The sequence below is a fragment of the Lytechinus variegatus genome, chromosome 14 (assembly GCF_018143015.1).
Source record: "Lytechinus variegatus isolate NC3 chromosome 14, Lvar_3.0, whole genome shotgun sequence".
Lineage (NCBI taxonomy): Eukaryota > Metazoa > Echinodermata > Echinoidea > Temnopleuroida > Toxopneustidae > Lytechinus > Lytechinus variegatus.
The window spans coordinates 29660046-29684184 of NC_054753.1; the positions used below are offsets into that span (position 1 = coordinate 29660046).

The following is a 24139-nucleotide window of genomic DNA, read 5'->3' on the forward strand; positions in this document are numbered from 1 at the left end:
GGGGGGGTGTCAACTAGTCTGCTGTGCAGACCCTTCACTCAAGTTATAAAAGGGTCTGAATGCGCAGTCTACAATGATTTGTGTCATGACAGTCATGACAATTTGCTAGTCATGTGAGCGGACAAACTCTTGCTGATCAAAATTTCAATCAGGGTCAGTGCCTGAAGAATAGGTGTCATTCCCTGCTTGAATAGCGTGACATCATGAATATCTGCCGTCTTTGTATATTAAAGAAGGCCCAAGTTACCATCCACGTCATGTGACCAAAGAAGTTGCTGTTCCTCGGTAAAGTTAGATATGCCAGACACATGAGCAGCAGTTGGCTGGTTCGTAGCAGATCCCAGTTCGTTGTTTGCGATTCAGCACAGATCCAGGATAGAAATAGTTGATAATCCAGAAGGGTAGCATTAGAATCACAAACACTGGGAAAGAAAATAATAAAACAATATCGAGTGATAATAACATGAAGAGGTGTTGAAGTTCAGTGGACAATTCTCTGGACTTTGAATGTCAAGGTCTAGGGTTTAAATAAAACTGCTGCATGCAGGTCCTTTGAGGGAGGTGGTTATCTAAATATGCCACCCAGGTGTAGTAAATTGGTACCTGGTAGGAAGAATTTCCTTGAATGCTCAAGCATCTGATTAGGGAAGCCATGATAAAGCCAGTTAGTAAGCAGCGCTTAGAATCATTGCATTAAGCACTATGTAAGTGGTGTATATTATCACTATTACTAATATAACAAATATAGATAAACAAAACAACAAGGTGGTCCGCAAACTGTGAGTCTTGGCTGATTTTGTGATCAATAAAGTATGCAATATGACCTTTTGTCCCCAAGATGACCTTTCACCTTATCATCCTCATGAACATGCATGTGGTATTGTCCAAGGAGTATTCATACCAAGTATAAACACAATTGATACAGAAATCAAGAAATGAGAGCAAGTTGAACAGAAACTTGAAAAAAGGAGGATGGACATGAACTCCTATCATTTGACCTTTTTGGCCCCTATAGATGACCTTTGACCCCATCATTCTCATGGGCTCACATGTGGTATTACCCAAAGACCGTATGTACCAAGTATGAACATAATTGACACAGAAATAAAAGAAATGAGAGCAAAGTGAACAAAAAATTCAAAATTTTTGGAACAGACCAACAGGATGTTCAGTGATACTTGATTACTCTTATGCCCAAGTTTTATGAGTCAGATCCATAAACTTTCTAAGTTATGATAACATTTCAAAAACTTAACCTTAGGTTTAGATTTCGATATTGACTCCCCTAACATGGTCTAAGTTCATTGACCCTCAATAATCTCTTTGACCTTGGTCATGTGACCTGAAATTCGAGCAGGATCTTCAGTAATACTTATGTTCAAGTTTTAGGTCCATATACTTTCTAAGTTACGCTGTCATTTCAAAAACTTAACCTTCAATTAAGATTTAATGTTGACGCTCCCGCCGTCGGAAAAGAGGCGCCTATAGTCTCACTCTGATATGTAGGCGAGTAGATAAATGAGTAGATAAATAAATTAATTAGCTAATAACTTAATCATTTAGTGAACACATAGATGAAGAAATATAAAATAAATGAATACCTAATGAGTACAATCTGAATCTTACCTGCTGTAATCATGCTCAAAATAGCTGAAGCTAAAGAGAAGTAATAGAGCTCAACTGTGTTCGTTCTCTAGGTGAAAAAAGAGAAAAATAAAAACAGCACTCATCTCCAAGTACACTAATTTTCCAATATTTGCTTACACAGTCAATAAATTTTGATGAGCCGTTTCATGAATAGCACTGGGTCCAATGGTGTTTGTGTCGAGAGCTTTAATCAACAACTAATATGACAAGCATAATAGGCCACATGCAATTTTTCCTTGTTGCACCCAGCCTTCTAAATTAAGAATGAAATAATTCACTTTAGAAATATTACAATTACTCGTAACTCATGCCAATTAGTCTATAAGCAATTTGTCTTCTTTCTGTTCAGTATCATCCTCCATGTTCTAATCTAACTTTGTGTACAACCAGTTTTATATCAACCATTTGGCCTCTTTGCCATATTTACATCCATTTCCAATTTACCGGTACCGGTAGTCTAATTTTTAGTAAGGCCATACCAATCTTTTGGTTCAACATCACTTAGTCTATATGGTCAGAACTAGGGGCCTACTTAGTCTATATGGTTAGAACTTTTTAATGAAATCACATTCTCATTTGACAACATAACAACTAACTAGACAAATTTGAAATTACACCAACTGGAAATAGGAATAAATGAGAATTAGGGGGTGTTGCAAGAAAATATTTGCAATCAAGGCAAATATTCTGTTGCACTTTTACAAGTGATAGATCAATTTCAACCGTAGCAAATCAGATTACATTCCTTGTTTCAAGAAGCAGATCAAGAATCAATTGTAAATTCACAATTACTTTTGAGACTTGTGTCTGATTAAGGGACATAAAATGAACTTGCAATTGATCGCAAGTTTCTTGCAACACCCCATTAGACTCGTTGGAATTTTAGAATAAGTGTAGCGTAGACCGAATAGCAATTAGACCAAATTGATAGAAGACAAAATGGGTTTAGTCCATGTGGTATAAGACTGTCTGAGAAATAGACCAACTGCTTTTAGACCAAGTGATTATCAACCACTCTTCCATTCGGAGTAGCTCCATGGCATGGGTTTATATACTCACGCATTCAACAGCCAATGATGTGAAGATTGTGAGTACTAGTCCAACCAGGAAGGACAAACCCCAAAGATGTGGAAAATCAGCTTCACTTCGAACGGGACAGGGTCCATTATGGAGAATAGCACCACAAAACCTGCCGGGAAATAGTAATAATGGCTCAAATTAATAGACCCATACTTATACTTTTTTATCATAAAGCAATAAAGTACAATATGCATAGAGAGAATGAGTATCTATTTAAATCAATAATGTAAGTTTGTGAAACAAAATACACACAAATGATAAATTGGATATGAAAGAACAGGTCAGTGCTTCATAAAGCTGTTCATAAGTTACAAGCAACTTTAAGACAACTGGTGATCCTTTCTTGGGTGCAAAATCAACATCGACAAAAATTCTGTGTATATCACCACGTGGACAGATTTACCAGAAGAAAGGATCACCAGTTCTTGAAGTCACTCGTAACTGTCAAAAAGCTTTATGAAACATCCACCAGGGGGTTGCTTCTCAAGGAATTAAGTATGACTTAGGGGGTGTTGGAAGAAAATATTTGCAATCAATTGCAAATTTCAGATGAAAATTTACAAGAGATAGATCAATTTTTACTTAACAAAATAAATATATACTTGTTGATCGCTAGAAGCAGACCATCAATCAATTGCAAATCTATAATAAAATGCATGACTTTCAATTGATTTGTGGACCTGAAATTGACTTGCAATCAATTCTAACACCCCCTTCGAGTCCAGTTGCGTGTGGTATAGAAGGCGTCAAATCATGCTATGAGGATGCGCTAGTATTGCATATTGCATAGTAATCAATAAGAGTGCATGTTACAAATTATGTCCATGTAAGAACTCTTAGCACTGACTTTAAGTCACACATAACTCTTTGTGAAACACCCCCCAGGTTTTAAAAGTTAAGCACAACTGGAACATGTTCTTAGGTGCTAAGGCAGCTATACAGTGCGCATCAAAAAAAGTTTACACTTTGAAAAAGCCCTGGGAATTAAAAAATATGCAACATGTGGGTAATTTTTTCAAATAATGATATAATCTTGGGTTTGGGTCTCATCTTTCTAATGAAAGTAAAAGTTTCGTCAGAATATTACACTTGAGTGAGCACTGTGCATTTTTGTAAAGCTCGCAGAAATCTGTTTGTGCAGAAATGCTTGTTTTCAGGCTGTGTAAAGGGAAAGGGCGAAATCAAACTTACCCTGCAAAACATTTCTCATACATTTCCCTTGCACTTTTAGTCAATTGAAATAAAACTGATACATTCAAGCATTTTGTAAGAATTTTGCCACCCGAATTGAAATTTTGACACTTGATAAGCACAACCTTTACCCTTTTTTGTGCCAGCTGGATCTGAGGAAATAACTGAATCTGAACAAAATTTTATATCAGACATCTCCAGCATTTTTCACTAAGTTTGTATCATTTAAAGTGGGTTTACATTTCATTTTTCACTTAATACTTGTTTCTCCACACTTTTCCCAAGCTTGACAATGATTAACGAAATTTAAATGAAGCCTAAGCCATTTCATGTAAATCAAAGCTCAGTGTAAAGCAAATATCTTTACGATGGCCTCGGTGTTTGGGGGAGAGGGGTGGGGCGCAATGCACTCTTCAAAGTGTTTTGAGCAAGGAAACAAGTTAAAAGAGGTAAAAGATATCTTCAAATCAATTTTACTAGCGAAATTCCACATTTTCTTCATGATTAAGGTCTACTTTTATTCACATAACTATTTCAAATTCTGCGCAAATTATTTTTCACTAACTATTCAAAACTAAGAGGTGCTCACTCCAGCGGAAATATTTTTCGACAGTTATTTCGTTTTTTGCTTAAATGGATCTGTACCAATGTTAAAATGTGAAAAAATCTTCAGGATATTACAAATATATAATTTTACAGGATTTTTTGTAAGTGTAAACCTTTTTTTGATACGCACTGTATAGGATTATCATTTAGGACAAAAAAGAGGTCACCGGTCTTTCGTAAGGTCACCTGTAAACTTTGCACTAAGCTTTATGAAAGATCTTACTTAGCCTACCTGTCATACAGAAAGAGAACACGATGGATACAATCAGCATATCAAAGAGATGCTGGCCACAGTACCTCGACGAGCGTTCTCTGTTTATAAAGACAATTCAAGACAACAAAATTTTCAAATCAAAGACAAGCATAGACAAAACTATTTTTTTAATGGAAAGTTTGATGCTTATCATGAAAGTTTCGTCTGTAATTACCATATTTTACCCATCTGGATTAAATCAACAGGGCCTGACTTCATACATTTTCCTAAAAATATATTCCCTTGTGACCTATTTATCAATTTTAGAGAAGTAATCATAGAGGAATAAATACAGATTTAAAACAATAAAATAATAAATTGATATCTGACACAGTAATCACTATATAAAAAAATTAACACTTACCGATTCTGAAACTTTGTAAACCCTAGAGAGCAATTTTCCATTGAACTTCCATAATAAAACATTTCAAAATAATAATTTAATTGATGCACAAATTTGATGAATGAAAAAGTGAAAGGAATAATGAGTTCACTCCCTCGTTTGATCTGTGGATGATTTCAGTGTCTCAATTTAAAAACAATTTTTTTTTCCACAGGACGAATTTAAAGAATATTTGTATTAAAACTGAAGAGCAGTATTTTACCAAGCATCATACCCAACCTGATCATTTATGCTCTACATTATGGGAAAATGGTTACAATCTATTTCAGGAACAACTGGAAATACCAAGAGATGCCAAGTTCAAAGACCAGCTATGCGTGAGATTTTCTATGAATCCGAGTGAGATCACAGACATTGTGTACAATGTATATGGGGATAGGCTGTGCATGAGACAGAGATTTGAGGGGATGAACAAGAGTCCAAAATGCTCGAGTTTCACGCATAATGCGTGAGACTTTGTAGCTCTGAAATACTCACGTGGTTAGTACGAAGAACTGTGGAATCAGCAAGGCAAATGCGAACAGAAAGATCACTATACGGCTGTGTTAAAATGAATGAAAATGAAACAAGATATTTGAGCCTTATCAGTGATATCATAGACGTTCTCTTTTATAAGTCATCAGGATGAAAGAATAAGTTTGGAACTAAATTTTGACATTTTAAATACAATACCCATGAGGTATCGTGCTGGGTAATAAATGTTTATGTACATTGCTCTCTGCCTCATTGCTACCATTGGATTCTAAAATCTTCACAATAAGGGAGTAAATTGGCAAAAAAAATCAAGGCGTGTAGATGTACATTATCAATACTAGTGTTACTTGGCAACTAATACCCACTCATTCAATGAACGAGGTTATCATTTAAGATTGTTCTCTGTTCGGACTCCTTGTGTGGGGAACAATTAAAGATAAATTCCAGTTTTGGTAACGATCTCAAAATGACTCTTGACAGAATCTAATATAATGACCACTCAGGTGTCTGTTTGTATGAATAAAAAATATGTGCCAAAGGATTCTGGAAGAAATTGTGTAATTGCTGAGAAATAAGCAAAAATACGTGTGGATTTGGTCACTTCCGTCGGGTCTTTATTCCAGCAATATTAATACACTGTCCCACGTGTGCCTGTCTCGGTGATCTTCAGTGTGAACATTTTTCAGCGTAGATTTCAAGATTTCAAAAAGTTCAGTTTATGTAACTGTACCAGATCTAGATCCTCGATGATATTCTGACAATTAAGCCTGGTTTTACAGAATTTCTCATGAAATCAGTGTTTACTGCAAATACTGGCATTTCTCTTTAAGGTTGACAATGTTTGGTTTATTTTTTCTTGTTCTTGGGGAAAAATGCTTGATTTTCTTCAACCATTAGTTTCCAGTACAACTTTTCATCATATAGTAACTTGGCTCCGAAATAAATTGGATTCTTTTAATTATTTCTTTAAAAATTTAAAAATTGAGATAGCGGGCCTAAACAAAAAATGCTGGGAATTTTTTTTTGTGCTCTTGTAAGGGTTGGGCTCAATTACAAGGTAATTCATCAATTATGTAATCAATTACATTTTTTGAGTAATTGTCATTATGGTTGCATTTGAAATTTTGAAAGGAAAAGTAATTGTAAATGTAATTGAAAAAATATGTAATTGACTTCAATTACTTTTCGTTTTCAATAAACTTTCTTAATATAGGATTAAATTTTATGACCTTTTTCATGTCAACTGCTTCAGCATCAATAATAGGCAGAATCTGTGCTCTTAAACTTAAAACTTCATCGTATCAGTTTCTCTGTAACTTGGAACTATGCTGAAATGGGTGGTGCTAGTACAGCGTACATAAAAAATACAAATTGATTTCATTTGACTTTTATAGAAAGCTATTGAAATAGTAAATTTTTGTAATTGACAAAAGTAAATGGTAATTGTAATTGAACAAAAATGTAATTTAATTGAAAAGTAACTGTAATTGAGCATTTCTTCAATTATTACATAATTGTAATTTCAATTAAAGAAAGTAATTGGGCCAAAACCTGGTTCTTGTGAATAAGAAATAGATCCCAAACTATATGGAAAGCCAAAGGCTGGGTGGTTGCAGTGAACAAGTGCTGATAGCACTTGATACCCCTTAAAAAAAATTGTAAATGACTGTAACTGCCGCTAATATAAAGCATAAGAGACCAGGGCTCCGTAACACAAAGGTTAGCGATTAATCGCTAAATGAAATGGCCTATCAAGATCATCGTTGCATGCGTATGTTTGCTCCCTAGACTGATAGGAACCAAATTTCATATTAGCGATTAATTGCTAATCTTTGTGTTACGGAGCCCAGGTCTTACAAAGACTTGTGATCAATCAATCGCAAGTATGGAAAGCCAACGAATTCAACATATAAAATTCATGTTTGTCCAATTTTTTGTCTAGATATGAATGCATATGCATAGATTCATTGATTTCTTAACAGTTCGATGTTTTCACCTTCGTTTACAAGCAGAGATGCTAACTGATAGCTCAAAAAAATCCTGAAAACCCAGGCGGGGGGTCCAGGGCGAAGCCCCCTGAAGCTGAAACGTTTTCTTATTCTTTAGAGGGCTGAAATCATTAATCTGCAGTAGCAAGCCTTGAAATAAGCGGGCGCTGAGCGCAAATTCGCGCTCATAACGCCATCAATTGCGCCCATGAAGCCCCAAAATCATCAAAATTTTGACAACCGGGCGCAAATATTTTCCAGGTAATTGCGCCCGCCGTGAGTGAGCAGTGAAGCCATATCATACATGTAATTTGAATATCTGTGAAGCCAAAATCAAATAACTTTCAATTTACGATAAATACAGTTTAAAATTGCCAAGTGCGTTTTTTTTCTGCACCATAAAGAGTGAGCTACGTACGTCCGTCTTTTTTTTTTCCTGTAATACATGTGCGCGCGTTCTTCCGGTAGTGGTTTTTCCATACTTCACCATGTGCAATTTCTAATGCACACATTTCCAGTTGGGATATCACAATTCTGTGATATAGTAATTCGAATTGCAGAGGAGATAAATCCCTGTTCACAGCACATACGATGTGTAAGTCTTTTATCCTCACAGTCGCCAACCTGGCTTGCTTGTTAAAACGGAGCCTTAATAATCCAAAACAACTTAGCTTATAGTTGTGAATTGTAGCTTTTTAATTTCTTTCCTGGAGAGGGGTAAATATCAGACAATGAATAATCAAACAAGGCTCCATCTAAAAACAAAAAATAGGACGCCGCGTGCACTTGAGTGTGGTGTTAGCAAGCCAGTTTTGAGCTCATGTTGTCTGCCAGAGCTCTGGGTGAGAATTCTATCAGTAATGGCCTAAGTGATGGTGATTTTCCGTTTGAGATAGAGTTTAGATTTCATGTTAATTTTTGAAAACTGTCAAAAAACTTTATGATTTCTTCATTGTGATGAATATTTAAGTTATTAATGAATACATTTTCACCGAATTCAGACTCTCCCAGAATGAAAGGCATTTTCTGTGGAGATCTGCGTTTTCAAATAACTTGTGAAAAACTTAAGGTACGTGAACCTACAATACATGTACATAGCCTGTGGCTATGTGCTGGAATTTGAATAGACTGAGTTATTTATTGATTTCGTTTCTTAATTTCTTTAACATAATTTATATGCAATCCAAGTGCACCTCACAGCCACAATCACACACAAACACTCACCCACTCCCGTGATTCAAACCATAAAAAAAAAACTTAAATTTTTTTTTTCTAAATTTATTATTTGATCTGAATTCTATTTCTCCATCTCTCTCTCTCTTTTTAAATTTTCATTTTACCGGTATTCATTTATTTAGATTTTTTTTTTTTTGGGGGGGTTCATTGATCATGGTTCATTAAAGACGAAAAATAAATAAGCCCATGTGTGTGTGGTTGTAAAGGGGATGTGGAGTGAGGGTGTCAAAACACTTAAACATTTAAATCTGATTTCTTAAATGTTTGAATAAGCCTAATACTTAGCATATGCTATTCATGTACTAATTAAAAAATTGCTTACTATAAACAAATTTGTGGTGTGGTTCACCGTTATATATATATATTTTTTAAAATTGCCCCTGGTTCCAGAAAATTGCCCCCGGTTCCTGTAAAAAGCCCGTGAGCCGGGGGCAATTTAAAAAAAAAATTGCCCCCGGCTCACAGGTGCTTATTTCAAGGCTTGTACAGTAGTACATAACAAATAATTAATGACATAATAAACTTCATATCATAGGCAAGAAAGGTGCTCAAAAAAAAAAAAATCATGTAACCCGTACTCATTACGGTACGGGTTAACCTGCTGCGGGTTAATATGCTGCGGCCAATGGGTGCGACTCGGGACGGGTGTATGTAGCAGCTGGGGTGCCCTTTTTCACTCACTGTACTCATCAACAAGACAATCCTATACTATTGAAAATCCATAAATCACAATTTCTATCAAAATGATGGATAGTTCACACATATGAATTGATGAATACGCACCAGTCCACGCCGATTAGCTGAAATCCCGCGGCAGACAACCAATCACTCACGCAGCAGCAGGCAATTGCAGCCACACCGGGCCGTGCTTCGAGCGGTTCTACCGGGCGATCGCCCGACTGGGATAGCGCTGACACCCGTATCCCTGCAGGGTATAGGGCGGCGTTTGCAACTGCTACAATGTATTGCTCGCACGTACCGTGCAAGTACAGTACCAGCTAAACTTCATGCTGCGCACAACGCTAATAATTTTCCGTCTGCGCAAATTGGCCATCCAAAATTGAAATTGCGCTCTCCGTAGCGAACTCCGTGACAAGATTTGGAGGGGAAATTTTTACGGATTTCACTTTGACAATCGATTTTTTTTTCCGGAATATTTTTCAGCAAAGGAAAAAATCCGGAATTCCGGAAAAATCCGGAAAATTAGCAACTCTGTACAAGGGACATTTTGCAAATTTCCTGTAGAAAAATTTGACACTGATGAATGTCCATAGAGTTACGATTGATGGGATCAAACGTAACTTTTTGTTAGACACCGCCTAGTTGTAAATGTTTGATCAATTTACTTCAATCATCTTCACCAAGTCTCTTCTTCATCATCAAGACATATCAATTATCATCATGTTGCGAGGTGAGCATGGACATGTAGACCAAAAGCTTCAGTCGCTGTTATTTTGGTTGTTCAGCTGAACTCCGTTGGCTTCACTCACCAAATACAGAGACCGAAGTTCTAGCGCGATCTGTACAGGGGACTCAACGGCCATATGTTTATGTACTTAAGATCGGATAAACGGGAAAGTGAATTTGCGCGACAGCCGAGGTAAGTCACTGTTTTTGTTCCTTTTAACTTGATTTTTCTCTGTTTTTTGGCAATTAATGCCAAGAGGGAATATTAATTTGCATTTTTGGCGCATTAACTTTCAAAATTTTTATTCATTAAAGACAAAAATTGAAGAGCCCCGACGGGGGGATTTTGCATTGCAAGTCCCCTAATGGTGGCTGCACGATAGCGAGCCGTCTGTGTACGAGGAGAAATTTTTAAAAAAAATATTAAAAAACTCCTCGAAACAGACGGCTGCCAGCTGGCTAGGACATCACTTGTTCACTGCTACCATCCTGCCTGTGGGGAATCTTCAGGTAGGACTATGGTATGCCAATGTTGTACAGAGCACACACTTTAAAAAAATCTTTAAAATGTCACTTTTGTGACCAAAATTACTAATTTCCATACAGTTGCAATTTATTTTACATTAGTAATTTGGGAATGATTTTTGTATTCACTAGAGCGCTCAAAAACTTGAATTTTGGGCATATTTTTGTGTACGCCCTCTATTGGTGGAAAGTAATATGGCAAGAAATTTTTCATTTTTTGATCTCTATTTTTAATTAAGAAAAAATTTATTTAAAGTCTCAAATTTAAATAAGAGCCAAGTTGTATGAATAATAGGTGTAATGGAAACTGTCAGTGTAAAAAATTAGGCATTTGCCCCAAACAAAAAGAGAAAATAAGCCAAACATTGCCACCCTTATTTTCCCACACATGGAGATATAACTGAGAACAAGGTTATATTATAACCTTGTTCATTGAATGAGTGTAGGACATGGTGAGGTAATCCTGTTGACCTCAATCACTTTATTTGAATTATTATTGATTAACAATCTATTCATTATAGTGACTGTTGTCACTATCATTTTGGGGCTTTGATGTCAACCTGTCACTTGTGTCAACAATGATCAGTGATGATCGCATTCTCAATTCAACTCAACCTCAACATCAACATGTTCACTCAAGTTCAAAGTCGAGTCAGACACACAACTTACATCTTCAGTCTGTTGCTTTTAGGGAACCATCTGATGAGATGATAGACACTGTGGGGTAGTGAGTACCACCACATCTTGGTATCCAAGAATTTCCCGGTATCTGAATGTATAAATAAGTTTGAAAAAGGAAACTTTAATTCCTACAGCTCACTAAAGTTAGCTGCTAGCCAACACAAAATGATATAGATGGGACCGAGCAGATAACGTCGTTAGACGACGCGTGAAGAATCCGGTGTCCAGTACCAGACTAGCATCTACTTGTACTACTCAGCTTTCTTCTAATAATCAATAAATTTAAACATCGTTCTTTTGTAAACTTGCATATTCAATTATAAATCTTTACACATAATACCTGGCAATCAGCAAAATAAAATAAAAATCTGGTCGTCGGATCGAATGGTGAACTGCTGGCTAGCGACCGACGGGTTTCCATTCTCAGCCGTTCTCTGATTGGTCAATTAAGGCAGTGAGGTGTCTGTGTGTTCCGTGTGTGTATGTGTGATGCGAAGCGTGCAGTACATGTGTTCACTGAACGTGAGGGCATAGAGTAGACACCCAGTCGTTTTCTTGATTTTAATGACAACGATCAGGGATGGGTTTATTTTGTTGCAGTGTGTGCATGTGAAGGATATTACAGCTCTTAATCAGCTGACTCTCTTTCCAAACTTAAAAGTGTAATGACAATTGCTACATTCCAATTATTTGATTTGTTTGTTTTAGAAAGGGTCTTTTATTTTTTACTCAGTCTATCAATCCTCTCATTGATTAGCGTTTCATTACATTAACAGAATGTCCACTGTAGTGAAAATGGAAACATGCCAGTCAATTGACCAGCATAATGTGAAAATGGAAATATGCCGGTCAATTGATCAATATAATATGGAAATGGAAACATGCCGGTCTGTTTACCATATATTTCACTGTATAATGAAAGTGGAAACATGCCGGTCAGTTCACCATATGTTTCAAAATAAAAATGGAAACATGCCGGTCAATTGGCTATATGTTTCAGTGTATAATGAAATGGAAACATGCCGGTCAATTGACCAATATGATATGAAAATGGAAACATGCTGGTCAGTTTACCATATGTTTCAGTGTATAATGAAAATGGAAACATGCCGGTCAATTGACCAATGCATAATGAAAATGGAAACATGCCGGTCAATTGACCAGTGCATAATGAAAATGGAAACATGCAGGTCAATTGACCGATATAATAGAAAATGGAAACATGCCGGTCAATTGGCTATATGTTTCAGTGTATAATGGAAACATGCCGGTCAATTGACCAATATAATATGAAAATGGAAACATGCCGGTCAATTGACCGATATAATATGAAAATGGAAACATGCCGGTCAGTTAACCATATGTTTCAGTGTATAATGAAAATGGAAACATGCCAGTCAATTGACCAGCAAAATGTGAAAATGGAAACATGCCGGTCAGTTTACCATATGTTTCAATGTATGATGAAAATGGAAACATGCCGCTCAGTTCACCATATGTTTCAGTGTATAATGAAAATGGAAACATGCCGGTCAATTGACCGATAAAATATGAAAATGGAAACATGCCGGTCAGTTTACCATATATTTCACTGTATAATGAAAGTGGAAACATGCCGGTCAATTGGCTATATGTTACAGTGTATAATGAAAATGGAAACATGCCGGTCAACTGACCATAATATGAAAATGGAAACATGCCGGTCAATTGGTTATATGTTTCAGTGTATAATGAAAATGGATAACATGCCGGTCAATTGACCAGTGCATAATGAAAATGGAAACATGCCGGTCAATTGACCGATATAATATGAAAATGGAAACATGCCGTTCAATTGGCTATATGTTTCAGTGTATAATGAAAATGGAAACATGCCGGTCAACTGACCATAATATGAAAATGGAAACATGCCGGTCAATTGGTTATATGTTTCAGTGTATAATGAAAATGGAAACATGCCGGTCAATTGACCAGTGCATAATGAAAATGGAAACATGCCGGTCAATTGACCGATATAATATGAAAATGGAAACATGCCGTTCAATTGGCTATATGTTTCAGTGTATAATGAAAATGGAAATATGCCGGTCAATTCAGCAATATAATATGAAAATGGAAACATGCCGGTCAATTGACCAGTGCATAATGAAAATGGAAACATGCCGGTCAATTGACCGATATAATAGAAAATGGAAACATGCCGGTCAGTTTACCATATGTTTCAGTGTATAATGAAAATGGAAACATGCCGGTCAATTGACCAATGCATAATGAAAATGGAAACATGCCGGTCAATTGACCAGTGCATAATGAAAATGGAAACATGCAGGTCAATTGACCGATATAATAGAAAATGGAAACATGCCGGTCAATTGGCTATATGTTTCAGTGTATAATGGAAACATGCCGGTCAATTGACCAATATAATATGAAAATGGAAACATGCCGGTCAATTGACCGATATAATATGAAAATGGAAACATGCAGGTCAATTGACCGATATAATAGAAAACGGAAACATGCTGGTCAGTTTACCATATGTTTCAGTGTATAATGAAAATGGAAACATGCCGGTCAATTGAGCAATATAATATGAAAATGGAAACATGCCGGTCAGTTTACCATATATTTCACTGTATAATGAAAATGGAAACATGCCGGTCAGTTTACCATATGTTTCAGTGTATAATGAAAATGGAAACATGCCAGTCAATGACCAGCGCAGTATACAACAGTATAATGTGGAAATGGAAACATGCCGGTCAATTGACCAATATAATATGAAAATGGAAACATGCCGGTCAGTTTACCATATGTTTCAGTGTATAATGAAAATGGAAACATGCCGGTCAGTTTACCATATATTTCACTGTATAATGAAAGTGGAAACATGCCGGTCAATTGGCTATATGTTACAGTCATGACAGTGTATAATGAAAATGGAAACATGCCGGTCAATTGACCGATATATTTTTTAATTTTTTTTTTATATATTTCAGAATAATGCTCAAGTAGTACAGGCTGTATGATCTGTTATATCCATTTGGTACATTAGATTTTTTTTTTTTTCCTCTTTAGCAAAACTGTTGGGGGCACATAAAAATCTAAGAATATCAATATCATTACTATATTTTTAAAATTATTATTACTATGCAGTTCTTAATTTCTCTTCTTTTTCTTTATCAAAGGAGGCGAGTTTCCTGTAATTTTACTATTTGTTGTCTTAATGAGTGTTATATATTAGGTGCTGGAGCCTGGCGAGTATATGCTATTAATAGGAATGTGGAGGCATGCTCTTGCTGTTGTCTAGGGCATTCCTCCTTATTTCATTTCATTGTTGCTTTTCGGGCTCTAGTACCTCACACAAATCTAAGTTATTTTTGTGCTATGTTAAGCATTACAAACATTCCTTAATCAGTCCGGCATGGGTATTCAAATTCTTTCTAATACCTGTCTTTATTTCTTTTACTGTATCTTGCCTGGCGTTACATACTTTTTAGAATGTTTGTCAATGTGTTTTATTTGAATTTTAATAATGTGCAATTTTATATATCGAATGTGCAATATTCTCTCAACAGTTTTTCCATGAGGGCTTGCATGCCTCTGGGCAATAGTACTGAATTTTACTTTTGCGAGCCCTGGCCCACGGAAAAACCGTTTTCTTACTCTTTTCTTTTTCATTTCTACTATATCTATATTTAATTTTTCAATTTCAAATTGTATTTATGTAATTGCATTGTACAATTTTTGTATGTTTTTATGGCCAAATAGATAATAATAATACTTACAGTATTTTGAAAGAAATAAATCCATACAAGTACAACTATACATGTATAACATATTCTCTGATAAAAAAAATCAGGATATATTCAAATGATGAATTGGGCATTGATAGCGGTATATAATTCATGGTGGCCAGTTCACTGAGTTAAAAAAACTGTTCTCTCAGCAGGCCCTGCCATAACCCGGCTTTAGCTGGGCTGCCTAGGTGCTCAAGCATTCAATGAATGTATAAGGGGGGTGAAGGGGGGGAGGGGGCATCATGCCCCAGCCCATTTTGCATGCCTGGGTTAAGAAGGTGTAAATTTGTTTTCAGTAATTACCAATTTGATAATAGAAAAATTATTGGGTTCATAATAAAATAACAATACATATATTTGCATATTTTCAAATGAAATCTGTAAAATATCAGTGCATGTAAACAGGGGCCGCGGAAGCGAGGGGGCGGGGGCTTCAGCCCCGGCCCCCACTTTTTTCCAAAACAGTGTACAAAAAGTTAAAAATGACCATAGGATTGTGATTTAATTTTTGCATGGTCAGCACCCCCACCCCCCACTTTTAAAACCGTTCCGCAGCGGCCCCCACCTTTTTCCAAAACCGTGTACAAAAAATTAGAAATGGCCATAGGACTGTGATTTAATTTTTGCATGGTCAGCACCCCCACCCCCCACTTTGAAAACCGTTCCGCGGCCCCCACCTTTTTCCAAAACCGTGTACAAAAAATTTAAAATGGCCATATGACTGTGATTTAATTTTTGCATGGTCAGCACCCCCACCCCCCACTTTTAAAACCGTTCCGCGGCCCCCACCTTTTTCCAAAACCGTGTACAAAAAATTGAAAATGGCCATAGGACTGTGATTTAATTTTTGCATGGTCAGCACCCCGCCCCCACTTTGAAAACCGTTCCGCGGCCCCCACCTTTTTCCAAAACCGTGTATAAAAAGTAAAAAATGACCATAGGATTGTGATTTAATTTTTGCATGGTCAACATCCCCCCCTTGAAAACCGTGCCCCTATGCAGTTTCGATAGAAAAATCACTTTGTAATCAATATAACTGCATTGCCAGATCCAAATCTGTTAGTAATATATTTCGTCCATGCAGGCTGGGAAAATTTATATCTCAGTAGAATAAAATTCACAGAGCATAAAATGCTGAAAATTGGTTCAAAATTGGATAAAAAATTACAAAATATTCTGGGCATGTAGGCTGGGTGACTGATGATTTCACATCCCCACGTTTATTATATGAAATCCCGGATATAGTAAAAACATTCTCTACCAAGAACTCAAACAACGGGATTTTGCCGCAACTTATTTCATCTTCATGCATTTTATCACATGAAAAAGTGAATTTACGATTTCATGTAATTTACACTGAAGAAAAAGGAACAAGTGGGGATACGTGACATCAGCCCACAAAACGTACCTAATATGAATATTCATGACGATGTGCATCAGTATACTGTTTTCACAAAATATTGATAAACTTTGAAATTCAATAACTTTGTTATATCCTCCCGCCTACACACAATTGATTTTAAAAAAGGCATTAACATTCCGAATTAAACCTTTCTTTAAATATATTATATAGCTATAGGGAACTACACTTTATGTCATCATATCAAACTAAAACAACTTAAAATACAGCTGATATGCCTTCTCCACTACCCCCCCCCCCCCGAGCCACGATAATACCCTAACACAATAATAGCGTGATAATCCCTTGTACGTATTGAATTTATATACACTGTAGTCTCATGAGAATTAAAAAGGGGATTAGCATGGAAGTTCCTTTTGATATGGATAAGTCCCTTCAATAGTAAACTTGTCAGACATTAAGCATCCTGCCATATAAATCAACAATATAAAATACATTATAATTACAACTATTAAATCATATGCTATAGGCAAACCAAACGCCCATACTCACTGACATTTTTTTTGCACTGAAACATGTCAATTGACCAGCATGTTTCCATTTTCATTATACACTGAAACATATGACCGGCATGTTTCCATTTTTATTTTACACTGAAACATATAGCCAATTGACCTGCATGTTTCCATTTTCATTATACACTGAAACATATGGTAAACTGACCGGCATGTTTCCATTTTCATATTATATTGCTCAATTGACCGGCATGTTTCCATTTTCATATTATATCAGTCAATTGACCGCCATGTTTCCATTTTCAGTATACACTTAAACATATAGCCAATTGACCGGCATGTTTCCATTTTCATTTTACACTGAAACATATAGCCAATTGATCTGCATGTTTCCATTTTCATTATACACTGAAACATATATATGGTAAACTGACCGGCATGTTTCCATTTTCATATTGTATTGCTCAATTGACCGGCATGTTTCCATTTTCATTATACACTGAAACATATAGCCAATTGACCGGCATGTTTCCATTTTCATTACACACTGAAACATATGGTAAACTGACCGGCATGTTTCCATTTTCATATTATATTGCTCAATTGACCGGCATGCATGTTTCCATTTTCATGTTTCCATTTTCATTATACTGTTATATACTGCGCTGGTCATTGACTGGCATGTTTCCATACACTGAAACATATAGCCAATTGACCGGCATGTTTCCATTTTCATCATACATTGAAACATATGGTAAACTGACCGGCATGTTTCCATTTTCACATTTTGCTGGTCAATTGACTGGCATGTTTCCATTTTCATTATACACTGAAACATATGGTTAACTGACCGGCATGTTTCCATTTTCATATTATATCGGTCAATTGACCGGCATGTTTCCACTTTCATTATATAGTGAAATATATGGTAAATTGACCGGCATGTTTCCATTTTCATATTATATCGGTCAATTGACCGGCATGTTTCCATTTTCATTATACACTGAAAGATATGGTAAACTGAGCGGCATGTTTCCATTTTCATCATACATTGAAACATATGGTAAACTGACCGGCATGTTTCCACTTTCATTATATAGTGAAATATATGGTAAATTGACCGGCATGTTTCCATTTTCATTATACAGTGAAACTATGGTAAACTGACCGGCATGTTTCCATTTTCATTATACACTGAAAGATATGGTAAACTGAGCGGCATGTTTCCATTTTCATCATACATTGAAACATATGGTAAACTGACCGGCATGTTTCCACTTTCATTATATAGTGAAATATATGGTAAATTGACCGGCATGTTTCCATTTTCATTATACAGTGAAACTATGGTAAACTGACCGGCATGTTTCCATTTTCATTACACACTGAAACATATGGTAAACTGACCGGCATGTTTCCATTTTCATATTATATTGCTCAATTGACCGGCATGTTTCCATTTTCATGTTTCCATTTTCATTATACTGTTATATACTGCGCTGGTCATTGACTGGCATGTTTCCATACACTGATACATATAGCCAATTGACCGGCATGTTTCCATTTTCATCATACATTGAAACATATGGTAAACTGACCGGCATGTTTCCATTTTCACATTTTGCTGGTCAATTGACTGGCATGTTTCCATTTTCATTATACACTGAAACATATGGTTAACTGACCGGCATGTTTCCATTTTCATATTATATCGGTCAATTGACCGGCATGTTTCCACTTTCATTATATAGTGAAATATATGGTAAATTGACCGGCATGTTTCCATTTTCATATTATGTCGGTCAATTGACCGGCATGTTTCCATTTTCATTATACACTGAAAGATATGGTAAACTGAGTGGCATGTTTCCATTTACATCATACATTGAAACATATGGTAAACTGACCGGCATGTTTCCACTTTCATTATATAGTGAAATATATGGTAAATTGACCGGCATGTTTCCATTTTCATTATACAGTGAAACTATGGTAAACTGACTGGCATGTTTCCATTTTCATATTATATCGGTCAATTGACCGGCATGTTTCCATTTTCATTATACACTGAAACATATGGTAAACTGAGCGGCATGTTTCCATTTTCATCATACATTGAAACATATGGTAAACTGACCGGCGCGTGTTTCCATTTTTCACATTTTGCTGGTCAATTGACCGGCATGTTTCCATTTTCATTATGCACTGAAACATATGGTTAACTGACCAGCATGCATGTTTCCATTTTCATATTATATCGTTCAATTGACCGGCATGTTTCCATTTTCACATTATGCTGGTCAATTGACTGGCATGTTTCCATTTTCATTACAGTGGACATTCTGTTAATGTAATGAAACGCTAATCAATGAGAGGATTGATAGACTGAGTAAAAAATAAAAGACCCTTTCTAAAACAAACAAATCAAATAATTGGAATGTAGCAATTATCATTACACTTTTAAGTTTGGAAAGAGAGTCAGCTGATTAAGAGCTGTAATATCCTTCACATGCACACACTGCAACAAAATAAACCTATCCCTGATCGTTGTTATTGTAAAGTTAAAATCAAGAAAACGACTGGGTGTCTACTCTATGCCCTCACGTCCAGTGAACACATGTACTGCACGCTTCGCATCACACATACACACACGGAACACACAGACACCGCACTGCCTTAATTGACCAATCAGAGAACGGCTGAGAATGGAAACCCGTCGGTCGCTAGCCAGCAGTAATGGTGACGTCAATCGTTGCTTCACGACATTATGCCGATTATTAATGCGCCTGCGCAGATCAATCAAGATTTACCATCCTTGACCTTGAAAAAAGGGCTAATCAGTGTACTATAATGCATCTGATGTTAAAATACAACGAAATAAGGGGTATCAAGATTCTGAGTTATAGAAAGAGTGATTGAAAATCATATTATTTCTGAAAATATGACTTTTTAAAATACCTAATGTATAAGTCATTTTAAATGCCCTCCAAAGGCCGCCGGAGTCCCTATGGCGCAATGGATTAGCGCATTGGACTTCTAATTCAAAGGTTCCGGGTTCGAGTCCCGGTAGGGACTACCCTTTTGTTTTGTAACGTGATTTTTTTTTCTTTTGGTGCGGGTGCTTGAGGGTGTATGTGTCTTGCTTTTGCTAATGATTATTCAAAACACATCGTTCACAGAAGGGGAGCTGTATGAGATTTTACCATCAGGAATGCAAGATTTTTCTTTTGAAAGCTAATAATCAGAAATTTCACCCATCTTCTTCTTCTTCTGTTGATTTCCTCCAGTCCTGGAGAACTGCGAGATCCAGTGGATACGCAGAAAAAAAGTGGTTTGATAAATATGTTTAGAGACAAAAGAGACTGGCTCAGAACGAAGTTGGAGTAAAGTGTATCACAAGGCTGTCTAGTTGTTGTTCACTAGTAACAGAGAACGCTTGACATGAAGCTCATGCAAGAAATGAAGGGAGTAGTAATGAAGTTGGGGAACTGAAGCAGCAGGTATACTAGTTGCTTTAGTGTCCAATCCAAGAAGTACAACATTAGTAATATCAGCTGCAACTTGTGATGCAGGGGTCATGGCAAGATCATGTTGGAGATACGGAGGAAGGTTGGCAAGGAACCTTTTCCTTTCATCCGCGTAGAGGGTACATTCTCCTATAAGGTGGATTACAGTCTCATCCTTGACATTGCATCATCAGTATAAATAAAATGAAATAGGACCTGTTTTCATTCTGTTGAAATTTTCATGGTAAAAACCTAGAGAGTGTTTAATCAACATATGATATGTTCTTTAATATACAGGTTGATGGATAATACTAGAAAGCAAACAAACTTACCAAGTATGCATATCAGTATTCTTGAGAATCGTGCTAATTCTTGGAATGATCCCCTCAATTTCAATTTAAGATTATAATTTTGATTATTATTAAATTCGAAAAACTCTAATTATATCAAACTGTTTCTTGCGGTATTCCACAAGGATCGATCCAGGGTTCCATACTATTTTTGATTTACATCAATGATTTAAATTCAGTATCTCCATCATTAACGTGTTTGTTATTTGCAGACGACACCAATATAAACACAGTCATATGGAATGTCTTACTTTAAACTTTAACTCTGAACATTCAAAGGTTAGTAAATAGGTTGAAGCGAATAAATTACAACTTAATTTTGAAAAGACTCATGCAATGCTGTTCAATGCTCCAAAAAATAGTGCAAAAGAAGTAAATATATATATTGATGGCAACTGAATAATTCAACATGTAAATACTACACAATTTTTAGGAATTAGTATAGACAAGGATTTAAAATGGAAGACACATGTTTATGAGGTTTTAAGGAAAGTTTCCAAAACAATAGGAATAATTAGTAAACTTAAAGACATTTTACCACAAAATATTCTTCTTACATTGTATAATTCATTGATTTTACCTTACATATCTTATGGCAATATTGTTTGGGGATCCTGCAAGCAACACTTACCGAACCGCATCTTTCTTCTTCAAAAGAGAGCAGTTCGTATTATATGCAATAAACCATTTCTAAGTCATAGCAGACCTCTTTTCTTGAAATTAAATATGCTCCCAATTTATTTACTACATGATTTTCAATTATCTGTTTTCATGTATTCTTATTAGAACAACCTTTTGCCTAATAATTTTCCAAACCAATAGAGAAATACATACATATAATACTAGAAACTCAGCTGATACTGGTGCAATATATGGCCATTATTTTTTCTCAAACAATATATTTTTATGTAGGGGTCCCATTAATTGGAATAAAATCCCTCAAAATATCAAGCAGTGCAAAACCCTTCAAAGCTCTAAAAGACATTTAAAATACATTTCATGCAAAAAGTCTAATACTAATACTGATATAGATACAATAATACTTTTGTTATGTTTGTTGTTCTGTATTTCCTTACTACATTTGTTTTTAATTGTGTTGTTTTGTGTTAATTTCAGGATCACTCACTTATAAGTTCCTTGTAACTGATCCTTCCACTATTCTTAAATATACTCACTTTTGTTATAATGTATTATATTGAGATATTTATACTTCTTGATTTGTATGTTTTTTATGAAGATTGTGGTAAATAAAGTTTCAATTTCAATTAATATGTGTGAAAATAGAAACGTATGAATTAACCTAAGTGCTCTACTTACGCAAATTGACACAATTTTTCGAAAAATTAAAATTCATGTTTTATTGTTCGAAACAGAAATCTGAAATCGCGAGGAGCATTTAATGAAAGGACATGTCGGATGTTTTATCTGACAAGTCCTGTTTTATCCGACAGTTTCCATAGTAACAGTGCTTCTCAGCCAAACTTCTCGAACAAAATTGTTTATGAAATGCCCCTGAACTAAAAAAAAATCAAATTAGTCTTCAGGCATGACTATTGAATTATGTGTTTTACATTATAATAGAGAAAGATTTTTTTGTAATACTGATTCCTAAAGAGCGTTTCATGAAAGGACCTGTCGGACGTTTCATCCGACAAGTCGCCGACAGTTGTCATAGAAACAACCAACCAAAATCAAGAAAAGTTGTGAGATCTGGGGAGCGTTTCATCGACATTTTTGTCAGACAAGTGGTCAGATCTGACAACTTTCCTTAAATCTGATTGGCTGAGAGGTACTGTTACTGTGGTGAAATCTGATTGGCTGAGAGGTACTGTTACTGTGGTGACTGTCGGATAAAACAGGACTTGTCGGATAAAACGTCCGACAAGCATAGGCGGCGGAAGCGGGGGGGGGGACGGGGGGGACGTGTCCCCCCCTAAATTTTAGGTGGGGGGGATGGTCCCCCCTAAATTTTGTTTTGATAACCTTTTTTTTTTTTTTTTTTTTTTTTTTGCTTGTCATTTTTTTTTCCTGCGTCCCCCCCTAAATTCACGTGGACCCCCTTGACACGTGTGTTGTCCCCCCCTAAAATTTAGGTTGATGACCTTTTTTTTTTTTTTTTTTTTTTTTTTTTCCTATTTTTGTCCTATTTTTTGTCCTATTTTTTACATGTGTCCATCCCAAAATTTCAGGTGGACACCCCCTAAATTTATTGGCTTCCGCCGCCAATGCCGACAAGTCGTTTCATGAAACGCTCCCTGACAACTTTTCGGATGAAAATGCTGATGAAACGTTCCCCAGAGCCAGAAATCGTTCATGATAACAGGAGCCGCACAACAGCAATAAAGGAGGGGGGCAACCCCATGATTTTTCAAGAAATGAAAAAAATAAAATAAATTTGAGAAAAAGAGGGAGAAAATAAGAGAAAAGACGATAAAGAGTGAGAGCTCTGCTGGGTCTTGTTACTCTGAAAATTATATAGGATATTTCGTGGATGCGTTATTTAAAGTCAAGTCCACCCCAGAAATTGTTGATTTGAATCAAAAGAGAAAAGTCAAACAAGCGTAACGCCGAAGTTTTCATCAAAATCGGAAGTAAAGTTTTGACATTTTACATTTTCGCTTTATAGTTTTTACAACAGTTATGCACAACTCAGTGACATGCAAATGAGAGATTCAATGATGTTCTTCACTTACTATTTCTTTTGTTGATTATTGTTTGAATTATACAATATTTCAATTTTTACAGATTTGACATTTAGGACCAACATGACTGAATCATCATGGACAATAAGCTAAAAATATTCAAATATTTCATATTTCACATAAACAAATACAAACGAAATTGTAAATGGGTAACGTCATCAGTCCCCTCATCTGCAATACCAAACAGGATGTGCATACAAATATTTTTGTGAAATTAAGGGAAAATTATTATTGTCCTAACTTTCTTATTTTACATCTGATTCTTATGAAACTTTCAGTGTCATGCTTTTTGCATTTTCCTATTTTTAATTAGATAAACCTTTGTTAGGATGGACTTGTCCTTTAAAGGCTCCAACACACTTGTCCGGAAATAGTAAAAGAATCAAACACTGTACAAGTTTGAGCTGAATTGCCG

The 24139-nt window shown here is 35.9% G+C and overlaps 1 non-coding gene and 1 pseudogene across 1 annotated transcript; one reads left to right on the top strand and one right to left on the bottom strand.

Annotated features, from left to right (window-relative positions):
• On the bottom strand, positions 1 to 19948 carry LOC121427914 (annotated as a pseudogene).
• A 219-nt stretch (positions 19949 to 20167) lies between these two features.
• TRNAR-UCU lies at positions 20168 to 20241 on the top strand. Its single transcript has one exon. It is a non-coding gene; the product is annotated as a tRNA-Arg (tRNA).
• Positions 20242 to 24139: the final 3898 nt, after the last annotated feature.